Consider the following 13,454-nt stretch of genomic DNA (forward strand, 5'->3'; position numbering starts at 1 on the left):
TGGAGAAACCTTTCCTATTGTGCTGTAGTGAGATCCAAGTCTAACTGAGCTTCCATCCTCAAGGTGTTGTACTCAAATCTATATAGATAACATGGCCTTCTTCCCCTAGACCAACTCAAATGCAGTGAATCCAGTGGTGGTCTTCCAAGTGGTGTTGCAGGCCCAAGTGGCTTCCACAAGTCTGTCTGCCCAATATTTTCTGCTACTGCTAATAACCTTGGTAAGAATGTTCTCCAATGCTCTGTTGGTGACTTCCACATACCCATTTTCTTGAGGGTGATAGGTAGTAGATGTCCTGTGCTTGATGTGGTGCTACTTCATAAGGTCTTCAATCAAACTTGATGTAAATTGTGCTCCTTTATCAATGACTATTTCCCTTGGAAAACCAAATTTGTAGAAGATGTTCTCCCTCAGAAATTCAACCACCTTCTGCTCAGTTGTTGCCTTTATTTCTTTTGTTTTAGCCCATTTGGTCAAGTAATCATATCATACAATGATATACCTTTTTTGTCCTGATGCGGGATCAATAGGTCCAATGAATTCCATGCACCACTTTTCAAATGGCTCTAGAGTCACTTGAGGTTGTAAGGGCATTTCATCCTTGGGTGTTGGCTTACCAATTCTTTGACACTGATCACACCTGGTGGTGTACCTCCTTGCATCCTAATGTAATGTGGGCTAATAATAACCTGATTGTAAAAATTTGAAAGTTGTCCTCTTAACAAAAAATTATCCCCCATAGGGTCCATCATGGCATGCTGAGAAGATGTCAAAGACCTATTCTTCCCTCACACATATTCTCAGGATATGATCTGGCCCCAATCTGAAAAGATTTACCCAAATCCAGGTGAATGGGGCACTTTCCCTGACAATGTATCTTTCTCCCTAGAGGATAGGTTAGGAGGGAACCTCCCAACAACCAAATAGTTGTCTATATTAGCAAACCAAGAAGAAATCACTGAGATGCAAAAGAGATGTTCATCTGGAAGTGAATAATCTATCATTTCTTCCTTTCTTGTAGACAAGGTTAATCTTGATAAGAAATATGCAACCACGTTCTCTTTCCCCGGTTTATCAACAATAGTCAAATCAAATTACTATAATAATAACAACCATCTAATTATCATAGCATTAACATTGGGTTTATTCATTAAATACTTAATGGCTGCATGATCAGTGCGAACAAAAGTTTGATAACCAGTGATATAATGCCTAAACTTGTTTAAATAATTTACTACAACTAAGATTTATTTTTCAGTGACAGTATAATTCAACTAAGATTTAGACAAATTCTTACTAATGAAATAGATAACATAAGGAAAATTGTCTTCCACTTGTCCTAAGGAAGCCCCTCTTGGCTTGCGGGGGCCTAAGCTAGGTTCAGCGTTAGTTAGCCAAACAAATCCCTACACTACTGGCCCTTTCGGCATCAGCCCGTGGAGCAAGGACTGAAGTCTCACCCGAAGCATATGGGGGGATAATGGAACCAAGTTTCCGCACCCTTGAGATGGTTGTGATGTTGATTTATTCCAACTATACCTTCCTTCATGCAGGTTGCTTATCGCTCTGCTCTACCCTTCAGTACCTTAATGAAATGTTACAATCGGCTTCCACACATCCCTAACTAGGGGCTGAAGTCCTTTCATGCTGCTAGGGCAGTGAACTGCGATATCTCCCAAACTGGGCTAAGTATCTTACTTGTCTTATTAACATATCTTAGTTAGCTTCTTGTAAACAAATGTTCTTTCTTGCGTTCACTTAACCAACACATTTACATATATTCGCGCATCATATAAGCATTAGAAGTGAAATTCATACCCAATATAACAGATGCATAAACAGGAAATAAAGACGCATAAATGATAGAATACTTCTCTTTATTGATAATTCCAGATGATTACAGACTCGACTCGCCCTGTGCACTCAGCTGCAGGGGTCCGCGCACTCAGCTGCAGACTTCTAGGCCTCTACGCACTCAGCTGCAGAGCCTCTACCTACACTACGACCCAAGACTTAGACTTCTACTTCAGAGCTATCTCTCATACATGTTCGATCTTCATTACTTCCTCTAACTACTTAGAGCTTAGATCTATTTATACAATCCCATGGTCCGTGGACCATGGATAGATCTTTTACAATCGACATTACATTATAAAAATAAGGGCAGACAACCTTATGACTCTTTAACATCTACGCACTTCGCGACCACAAAATGTGGAGTATTTACATTTGGATTACAAAATTGGACCAAAATATGGGCTTTTAGCCCCAAAACTACCCTTGGGGGATCCTGTGCCAATAGGCCCCCAACAAAAACATCGTGACTCACCCTCGAGTCACTCTGCAGCTGCGGAGATCTTAGCTCGAAGACCTCCCAGCTCCATTTGGATCACTACAACTTTGGCAGCGCACTGAGTGGCTTCTTGCTGGACTTCTTCCATGCGCCGTTCGGTGACTGCTGCTGTTGAACTGCTACCTTGAATTTTCTGCTACGTTTCTTGCAGTTGCGTGAGCTTTCCTTCAATGGAGGCTGTAATTGTATAAGCCTTATCTATCCATGGCTGTAGGTGCGTTCAAAGAGTTTCGTGTAGTCCGCTATTGCACTGTCAACTGCCGCTATTGCTATTGTAACCACGGTGGTACGCTGTTCTCTGACCTCTGGTGGAGTTGAAGGCTGAGCCCTCAATTGCAATTCTATGATTTGCAGGTTCAACTCTAGCTGAACTCTGGCCATCTCTACTCGAGCTTCGTGCACCCTTGTGGCTAACTTGCGGACACGCACCTCAACCGGTTCCTCTACCAGAATGGCCAACTCCGGGACCATCTGGCAGTCTTCCTCCACAACCTGCATTATCTGCTTATTCTGCTCTACCGTTTCGTTGCACTGCAGGCCCAACTTCTCAATGTTGATGTGCTGCTCGCTCATCACCTGTAGAGCGTGGCTCTCCTTGGCCTGAAGTTCCGCGGTGACTCCATCCTACAAGAGGTAGAGCGTCTCCTGAGGGAGCACGACCATATTTAATCCTACCCCTTTGATACTGCTGACCGTGGGTTGTCGGCCTCATTCTATGTAGTGAGTGCTCCTTCTGGTAGCACTATCGTGTTGGTCACCTATGTATGCAACATCTCCTCGACAACTGAAGTGCCGATTATGAGGTTGGTGGACACTATGCCAGCCTGTGGAGTGCGAACCTGCAACTCCTGTAGTTATGTTCGAAGAGCCCCCACTACTAGCTCTGCTGTTCTTCAAAATGTTGGAGGGCCTCCATGGTGACATCCCTCACCATTTCTCTGATGTCATGCAAATCCCCCTTAGTGAGGGTGATTGGGTCAAAGGGCATTTTGGATGCCTTGGTTTTCTTTTGTGGCACTGCCTTCTCTCCCGGTCGCGGATGCTTGAGTTGGGTGGATGTCGTCTGCGGGTTTATGCCACCTTGTTCTGTCTCTATCTCTGGTCCAGTCCTAGGCGAAGGTGACTTCTATCCTTCACACTCTTCTTCTCCTATTTTATGCTGTTGTTCAACCAATTTTGTAGCATCGCGTGCTGCCTAGGCCTTAGCCTCTGCTTCCTCTTTCCTTCACTTCTCAGCCAGCTATGCCATTTGGAGCTTTATTTCCTCCTTTTTACACTGTGCAGCGGACTTGTCTGTTTCCGCCGCGGAGCCTACTGGGGCACGCCACTCTGACGGCCAAGACTTGAGGACTACAAATATCACATCGTCAGTCGACAGATATGGTAATTTGTGCCATGTCTTTGTGGGGTCCTTCCGCGCCTTGATAAAGACATGGTGGAAATCCAGTTTGAATTCTGCAAAGATCTGCAAACTGGCATAGACTGTGGGCAACAACTGTGGCTTGCGATTGATCCCCATTTGGATGCTCATCTCCATTAAGACCCAGAATATCTTACTTTATCTGATAGACTGCGCGTCCTTGGTCACCCACAGCAAAGCGTACTTCACTGCATCTGGAAGGTTCGGCACGACAGAAGGGAATTGGCTGTCTTCAGGTAGCTCCCATGATATTGGGCATGGAACCCCCCCACATCATGTTTTGGGGCTTAAAGCCCAAGTTTTGGTCAAAGGTTTTGTAAGACTCCGTGAATTGCGGGCGTGGAGCGAGAAGTATAGGTTAAGTCATAGGGCTACCCACCCTAAAATATTGTAATGTAATGTAAAGTCATGTCGGCCTACCCATGGTCCATAGACCATGGGATTGTATAAATAGAGCGAGGCTCTAAGTTGTAAAGAAAGGAGCGAATTAGAGAGAAGAGTATGAATGGTTCGAGCATAGAATAGGAGTCTAAGTGTATAGGGTCGTAGTAGTAGGAAGAGGCTTTGCAGCTGAGTGCACAGAGGCCTAGTAGAGTCTGGAGCTAAGACGTGCAGACCCCTGCATTTAAATGCACAGGGCGATGTCGAGTCTGTAATCTGGATTGAAGATTAATAAAGAAAAGTTGATTCCTATTTATGTGTATTTGTTGTGCATTACCTTCTTTACGTTTATACTGTTTTATTTATCGCACACACTGATATGATTGCTGAATATGTTGTAACAATCATTAATCTTGCACCAATAAGATAAGTAATTGGGTAATAACAGATTAAATAACAAGGAACTTGGGTATTATAAGGGTTGCGCCCCGAATAGGGATGTGTGGAAGTAGCGCCGTAGGTTGTGAAGGGATAGTAAGTGTGCATAGCGACGGGTCAAACTGCGGACCTCCACAAGCTCATCAGACGTCCCTGGGGTGCGGAAACTTGGTTCTAGCACCCTCCCATACTACTTTGGGTGAGACCTCAGTCCATGCTCCGTGGACTGTTGCCGAACGGGCTAGTAGTACCGGGATTTGTTTGGCTAAATCACCTTTGAACCTAGGTCAGGCCCATACAAGCCAACACATGCCACTAGTACGATCGAAAGTAGGAGCCATGCATAGTGAAATGTTTTTCCTGCTCCTATTCCTCGCAACAGTTCGCAAGGAAATTGCTGCATAGATAATTCACCCAGTTGAACTAGACTCTTTCAGCGCATTGGGCCGCTACTGCAATCACTGGCGCAGGCACCTCATCTGCGCGACACTTCTGCATCACCTTCCCTGCTAATATTTGTGTCACGACCTTGACTGCAGGGTTGTTAATGCTGGAGATGGCATACCCTCGCTTCTTCTTCTCCAGCTTGAACTTCTTCTTCATCACTTCCACGAGGGCCAACTCGCCACCTTTTCCCTCTGAAATGTTGGCTGGATCCTCCCTTGAGTAAGGCACTAGTGTAATATGGTGAATCAGATGGTCTGTGATGGGGATGGGCTCCTCCAGCCATAAACACCCATCATGCACCAAGCAGAGCAGCTACCTGATGATGAAGATGGTCACTGGGGCGCGGTGGTAATGCGGCACCCAAAGCAGGTTAAGCAACCCGGCTTTCTCTACACCTCTGAGCCATGTCCGCGGCTCCAATTGAATTGTTCCAATAGTTTCATCAATCCTCTAGCGCATTAGCTGCTCAGTTGCTAAATGCAGGAACTTCTCGTGGTCTGCGAGGTCACAATATCCAACTTTCAACACAGGAACCCGCCCCAAGTACGGTCCCTCAAAAACAATATCATCTAGGAGCAATAGAGTTTGCAGAGAGCTCTTGCTCTCATCTATGTCCTTCAGCACCTTTTCTTTACCCTTGCGTGGAGGAACATATTCAGGTAACCGTGTAATAGGGTCCGCGCCTTGGGTTTCAACTTCAATCTCTATGTCCTCCTCATCCACGAGGATTTGTTCAGATTCCTCCTCGTCAGCCTCCAGATTAATGGCATTCCCCTTTTCCTGTAAGGTGAGCTTTGTCCTCTGTGGATTTTTGGGCAAGACGCGCACAAGGATCATAGCCTGCTTATCCTTCTTAGGTTTCGGTGTTCTAGGTGATTTAGGGACCTCGACTATTACTCCAACACTCTCTGGGGCTTCCACTTCCGCAATTTCATGCGTGGCTTCCTTGGGTGTCGACATCAGTCTAGTTAGAAGGTTCTACGTCTCCTTCAAAAATGTTTCAAACACTGAACTTGCCCTCAAAGCCTCAAATTTCGTGAGGTCCATACACACTTGATAGCGCAACAACTGAATTTTCAAAATGCCAAGTGTTTTTCACTAGACAACCACTTGTAATTTATAGGGCTTTTTGAATTCAAATTCAACTGTTCCCCCCACATTTAGCCCATTAATGCTAGATTGGCGCCAGATTTTCAAGAATCTAACCCATAAATTTTGACTTAAATGCCTGCCACCTACTCCATTTGGCCTCAAACCAACCATCAAATCATGAATAGTGACTTTAACTGTCACTTTCTGGCAGACCTATGCGCTAGCGCAGCTCTCTTCGTGCGGTTGCAAACCATATGACACTTTGCTACTGCACGCAGCTCTCGGGTAGTGTAGTTTATAGTCCCATGCCTCCTTCCAGCTGCCTGGAGTACTAAGACTATGCTACTTACATATAGTCACATCGCTGGATCATCGATGTATGGCTTCAAGTGGCTGCCATTCACCTTTCCTGGGAAAGGTTTTCCATTTAACTTGACTAGCTGTACCACATCTTCGCCTGTAATCTCCTTAATAACATACGTCTCTAATGAGTGCATCCTGACTTTCCAGGGAATTTATCAATCTTTATATCATACATCAGCATCAGATCGTTTACCTTGAATGTGTGCAGCTGGATGTGTCAGTCATGCCATTCCTTTTCACGCTACTTTTGGACCTGCTGGTGAAATCTAGCCAAAAATCGTTCTTCTTTGAGCTCATCCAGCTGAACGAGCCTCTCTTCTAGGGCTCCACGATCTGTTATACCTGTGAGAGCTTCTATGCATAGAATAGGCACAATGTATTCCATAGGAATTATGGCTTCAACCTCGTATACCATCCTAAAATGTGTCTGTTCCGTCAGCTTCTTCCATGTCGTCCGATAAGCCCATAACACTGCAGGTATGCATAGGTCCCAATCACTTCGCTGAGCATTCCATACCTTGGTCAGTGCATTTTAAAGAACTTTGTTGAACACCTCCAGTGTCCTGTTAGCTGGTGGGTGATAATGTGTGCTCTTTTGATGATACACCTGAAATTCCTCCATTAGTGCACAGTGTGTACCACGATCGCTCATCAAGATTTTTGGACATCCAAATCATGTCAGTACATGTTCAAATAGAAAATTCATGGTAGTTGCGCTCATGCAATCCTTCACTAGCTATGCTTCTTCCCAACGAGTCAAATACTCAGTCGCAGTGATAATATACCTCGCGCTTGTCTTCCCTTGAAGTTGAATGGGTCCTACAAAATCTATTAACCATTTTTCAAAAGGTTGCAATGTCATTTGTGGATTCAAAGGCATTTCATCCCTTCATGGTGGCTTACCTATTCTTTGACATACATCACATGCCTTGCAATATACTTTTGACTTCTGATGAAGGGTTAGCCACCACAACCCTGCACGTAGAATCTTCTGCGTGGTTTCTCTTCCTGCATAATGTCCTCACAAGGCGCCCCCATGAGCATCTGCGGGGATGCTGCTTTGTTCAAACTCAGGTACATACCTTCGTAGTATTTCATCATTCCCCATCTTGTATAGATTCCCAACAATGATAGAGAAGTCTGCTGTGCGCACCACTAATTCCTTCTTTTGTTGGACAGAGTATCCTTCCAGTGAAGTTCCAGTTGTTAGAAAGTGTATTATATCCTTGAAATTTCCATCTGCGATGTGCACAAAAAAGAGCTGTGCGTCCGATAATCCTTCCTCCAAATTAGTAGGTTCCTCCCGTGTCTCGATGCGTGACAGGTGATCTGGTCCTGCGTTCAATCATCCAGGCTTCACAACAACTTCAAAATTGTACTCTTGGAACAATAAGATCCATCTGCAAATTCACCCCGCCAACACAGGCTTATTGACCAGGTACTTTAGCGCGGAGTGGTCTGTATACATCTTGAAGTGGCCTCCTAGAAAGTAGTGATGGTACTTCTCGAGCGCATACACCATAGCTAGCCCCTCGCGCTTAGTGGTAGAATAGTTCTTCTCTGCTTTGGCCAATTGCGCGCACCGATCAGTCTGCCCATCGTACTTTTCTGTTAGTTTCATCTTATGCTTCCCAAACCATGCTCTCATCATCCTCCTACATTTGCACCAATCGTCAAATCTTCCCTTGTGTGTACCCCACCATCTTGCAGGCGTAGCGCGCAGTACCCAGTCCAAGGCTTGGAAGCATTTCTTTTCTGAAACCTCCCTTTAAAATGCATCCAAGAAGGTATCTACCTTATTTATACCATCGTAAGTAGGAAGATTTTGTACTTCTGTCGACAGACAGTGCAGCGATTGGGTCATCATGTTGCAATTCAACGTAGTTACTTCATGTAACCATTTTTCCATTGTTCTATTTCTTTGTCAAAATCTGAGGTGCAGGAACTCTTGTGCTCCCATGTAATCCGCCCATCCACATTGGGATTCACCCAGTCTTGGTCTCACGCTGTTATCTTATAGATGAAGTCCATATCATCATCAATCTCATAATCGTAGACTGGTTCCGTATAGCGCGATCCCTCAACAGGATCCAGGGGTATTATTACGCGCAGTGATTTCTTCTCAAAGATCATTTTTTGCTTCTTCAGATTGATTACCCCATTCATATAAGTAGCCTAGTCAATTCCTAGGACCTTAGGGTATGGATTGTTGTCATCAACAATTTCTATTACTTCGAAATCTGCCAGCACACTTTCTCCCTGAATATCCACGGTTACTCCCTGCAGATAACCCATGGGTATGATTTTCTGTTGATTTGCCATCCTCAGCGCCCATATATGTTTTGGTAAAACATTCGCATCTGATCCCAAATCCAGAATGACTTGATCCATCTCATATTCTCCGATCTCCATGGTGAGTCTCATTTCATGCCTCGTCCTTGTTTTATGCTTTTCGATCTTTTAGACTACACGCAGTTCTCCTAGCGTGGTCCCAGCACATCTGTTGATGAGTTCCTGTAACCCTTTCATAGCCTTACTGTCGTGCAGTAACTTCATACAGGTTTCCAAGAAAGTTGTGAGCATAGAGGGGTCCATCTCCGGCTCAGGCTTATCTTTGCTTCCTGAAGTGGAGGCCTTAGCGAAGCTCTTCTTAGCTTCCATGAAGGTTTCCTGAGTGTGCTCCAAATCAAACTCAGCTTCGTTTGCTGGGGCTTTGCGAACCTCGGTACTGTCTTCTGGCTATTTCCCCTTGTCATCTCCCGTCGCGATTCCACTTCTAAGAACTATATTTATGTTCGGATCTTCCTTGCATGGCTCAGACCTCATCATCTGCAGGTTCTGAGTTGAGGGAGGTGGTAGCGCCCCTTTGTCACGTATCCTAGCTATCAACATAGTACAATCTTTTGTTTCATGATCAAACAGTGTGCAATACTTGCACGACAAACGTGTTGGAATAGTGAAATCGTGGGCATAATGTCCTAGTCCTCCATAATTGTAGCAAATCAACTGTCCTCAACCTCTACCAGGTCCTCCTCTGCCTCGGCCTCCTATGCGCCCTTGAAATCCTATCTGCGCCATCCCTGCATTCTGCTCAAGGGGCCGCATTTTGGCTTGAACCCTGTAGGCAAGAGTTCTATCCATAATCAATTCATAGCTCCTACAAGTACACTCATCATGTCCCACAGACCTACAAAAGTTGCAGAATAACTATTGTGGTGTTTGCACATACTTCTGTAACAGGTGACAATCGTCCGTGGCATGTTTTTCGGCTACCTAACAGATAACACACCATAAAGCAAGCACTGCGCTAGGTCCTGCTTGAGCTTTTGACCTTAGAGGCATCGACCCTCCTCCTGCAAGGTAATTTGTGAAAGATAGACAGTGGTACTTGTCATGACCCTAACTCTTGAATTTCAAGCACCATACCTCTTCACATACCTCAGGTCGAACCGTCCTATCCTGTTTCAGACTTTGCATCTCAAGGCATAGATTCTTCAGCTGCGCATGGATTTTCTGGACTCCTAGATTAGGATCCTGCATCAGAGTCTCATGTAGTCTCATGGCAATATCCAGGGCCTATGCCTAAGTTGTTATATTATGCTGCGACAACAAACTCCTTAGGTGTGGTAGTAGCGAAGCCACAAACCACTCGCGATGCTGTCCATCTGTCAAATTCATGTTGGCTTCGCGAATCGTACATTTCAGCCTCTGATTCAGCTCCCAAGGCGTCTTGCATAGTTGCATCGCGATCTCCTTGAATCCCACAATTGACTACACTTCATATTTAGGCCTGATAAATTCCCTATTGTTGGCCTGATAAATCATTCTTGCGGACAAGACCGATCTCCCTAGTATCAACAGATATCTAGCAACAAGCAGGACAAGCAAATCTACCTTTCTCTAAATATATTGCGATTCATTAATAAAAACTAAGAGGTGTTTTAGACCCTACCTTAAGTCCAATGCTAGTTTGTGGCAGCCACACTTCGACCATCCAAATGAGTTTCCTTTTGAGAAACTGCAATCACAAACAATCACACATCAAATAACACCTGCACAGCCAATATAATAAATCATATTCATCATGGTGATCAAGGAATCCATGAAATAAACCATAAAACACAGTTTATTGAGAAAAATAAACTTGATTGTATTAACTTTGAAAATAGAAGAACTTTACAACCTTTGGTGCCTTGATGTTGTACAAGCTCCTCCCAGGGTCCGAAACAGGAATATCCTCTACTTTGACAAGCTTCACACTCTTCCAAATGATATCAACAAGGTATGTAATCTTTCCTCACTTAAGCTCAATTAGGAAGACTAAGTTCCAACAGAATTTCACCTCAAAAATCTTTAGCTTTCAACCTTTCCAGTAACCAACCCAATGCTTCATTTTAATGTGCAAAGGAAGGAGGTTACACGTCCACCTATGAAGGGATAGAGTCCTCCTTCAAAGGGATAAGCTCCTCACATCAAGGGGTTAGCTCCTTAAGTTACGGGATGCATGAACCTTAAAGGAGCGAACTTGCCACCTCAAGATTCCTTCTAGAAGCTTCCAGAAATGACTCAAGTGAGTTTTTAAGAATGTACTTGTGCCTTTTTGACTTTTACAGGGGTCCGCACCCATTACATAGAGACAGAGCGGTCAGGTACGCAGGGGACATGACCAGTAGGTGCAGGACCGCATGTAATGCTAAGAGAAAGTGCGGAACCAGAGTTTTAGAGACTTTTAAGGGCTTTCTCTTATTTTCAAGGCTTGACATGAAGAACTAAGGTTTAAGACTTGCAAAGGAGGAAAGTATGAGTGGTGATAGACTCACACTGATTGCAGAATGTCATGTTGACAATATTTTGTGCAATAGATTTCCCCCTAAAGTGCGAAGTCTGTAATAGTTGAGGATGGCATTTGTCATCTAAGAAGAGTGAAATACTTTATCATTTCAAGGATCATCCTGTGGACACCCTAGTCGGAACCTGTAAAAACATTCAATACAAAATATATATATGTAAACATATCATTGCTGAGGTAGGCATTCCCATGCTTAGATCAAAATTGACTAAAGAACTAACTAAACTGCTCTGATACATGAATGATTTTGTAATACATCACAAGCATAGACATATGTAGACACAGTATGGGTGAAACCATCTGTTTATGAATAGTCCACTATATAATGAATAACAAAATTCCTCACAGCTTGGATGGTGGAAACTAGATCCAAGGTCTTGATTTCTGCTTCCCAAACTAGTACGATTCTATCCATGTGAATGAATGTGTCGAAGTCGAACATGGTAGAAACCACTTGCTTACCAGTTAATGATGTGAACTATTAACAAGTGTGAGAGAAACCACCAGTAATGTCAATGGCTCTCAAAGTACTCAGTACAATCCATGAAATGTGAATAGATGAGCTGATGTCGAACATGTCATAGAATTCTTTGATCAAGGTCAATGATGCAACCTGTCGTCGAAGGCGAGAAACCTGCCATTGAAGCATGCAGATTCCAAGGTACTGACGATTTCTAGATCATCTTTCTAGATAATGCGTTGAAGTCGATAGAAAGCGATCCGTTGTAGGCAAGCCCACAACATGAAATCATAGATCAAGTTTGAAGAAATGTATTTGGCAAGGGCTAACTCAGGGATGGTCAAGATGGATGACAAATATTTTGTAGATGAATGGTTTATTTGAACTGACCTCTTGAACACATAACGACACTACAGATGGCTTGGTGACAATTGACCCAAAGCTAATACCTAGAAACTCACTGAAGACTTTCAATATGGTTTGATTTACTATTAGGCAAAGGATTTCCCAACCCAGGTGAACAAAAAGTGTCGTGTTCAAGAGTGGTTAAATGCTTTTCTAAAACACAAAGTATAACAAATAGGTTCATTTTTCTCTCTTTTCCCCCACCATTTCTGGCAAGTACCTCTTTATTTTTGACAAGCTTGAGGAGGATAACATTTGCTTAGTTATAAGCTCATCCTTCGGATGAGTCCAACTTAGTTTAAAATTCGAACCTTAAGAAGGAGTGGTTTGTTCCTGTTTAAAATTGAACAATGCCTTTACTGTTAAATTTTAACGAGTCTAGTATAGGAGAAACTCAGTTTTTTTCAATTTTAGGGAGTCAGAAGAAAAACTTAAGAAAACTCCATGGTTGTCCTTTTTCGTAGATTTGTGTCTCCCAAGCCCGAAAAAGTATAAAATAATACTTGAGAGAACCGCTTGACCATTACGATCAAGGAGTACTTTTCATAATTAGTGTCCTGATTCGAAAAAGTAAAAAAGCGATCAAAGACGTCGTTTTATAACCAATATCAAACTTGAAACGACAAAAATCCGACAATCTTTTCATGTTTATGCGGTTAGAAAAGAGCTGTAAGTGGATCGTCTTTTTAATTCCATTTTAACGAGTTTAAAAAAGAAAAACTCAACAATCTTTTCATATTTCACGAGTCAGAAAAGAGCTTTAAAGAGGACTCGTCCTAAAGGAACGAGTGGTATAAAGGGTAGCAACTGGTTCCAACAATGGAGGAACTGCTCAAAACATGTAATAGTTAATAGGTTGGCTAATAAAACCACTCATAGATACTGTCCCTCAGGAAGGGTAAACAACCAAGTGAAAGCATATCATTAGCCAAAGAGATGGTGGTGATGGAATGAAGACAACCAAGGCTCATCTAACAGAATTTAGCAGATAAAAACGACAATCACGAGATGAAATCGGGTATAGGTTCATTTTTACGCAAGCTTGAACCACAAAGAACTATGCTTGGATTCGGTTTCATGTTTACGCAAGCTTGAAACGAAAAACTATGCTTGTTATAAGTTCACATGCCCCCAGCATAATGACGCAAAACGAGGTACATGCCCCCCAAGCTTCATTGCATTCAACTAGGTGGATGGAATGAAGGTTTACTTTCGAGATCTTGGAAAGACTCGACTCGAAAAGGAA

The 13,454-nt window shown here is 43.3% G+C and overlaps 1 pseudogene; it reads left to right on the forward strand.

The window, feature by feature from the left end:
* The first annotated feature begins 3,426 nt into the window (after nucleotides 1–3,426).
* Nucleotides 3,427–13,454, forward strand: part of LOC149169096 (pentatricopeptide repeat-containing protein At3g13880-like) — a 32,169-nt pseudogene continuing 22,141 nt past the window's right edge.

The sequence above is a fragment of the Pinus tabuliformis genome, chromosome 4_2 (genome assembly GCF_031772625.1).
Source record: "Pinus tabuliformis cultivar Carrire ecotype Pingquan chromosome 4_2, CPIR1, whole genome shotgun sequence".
Classification (NCBI taxonomy): Eukaryota; Viridiplantae; Streptophyta; class Pinopsida; order Pinales; family Pinaceae; genus Pinus; species Pinus tabuliformis.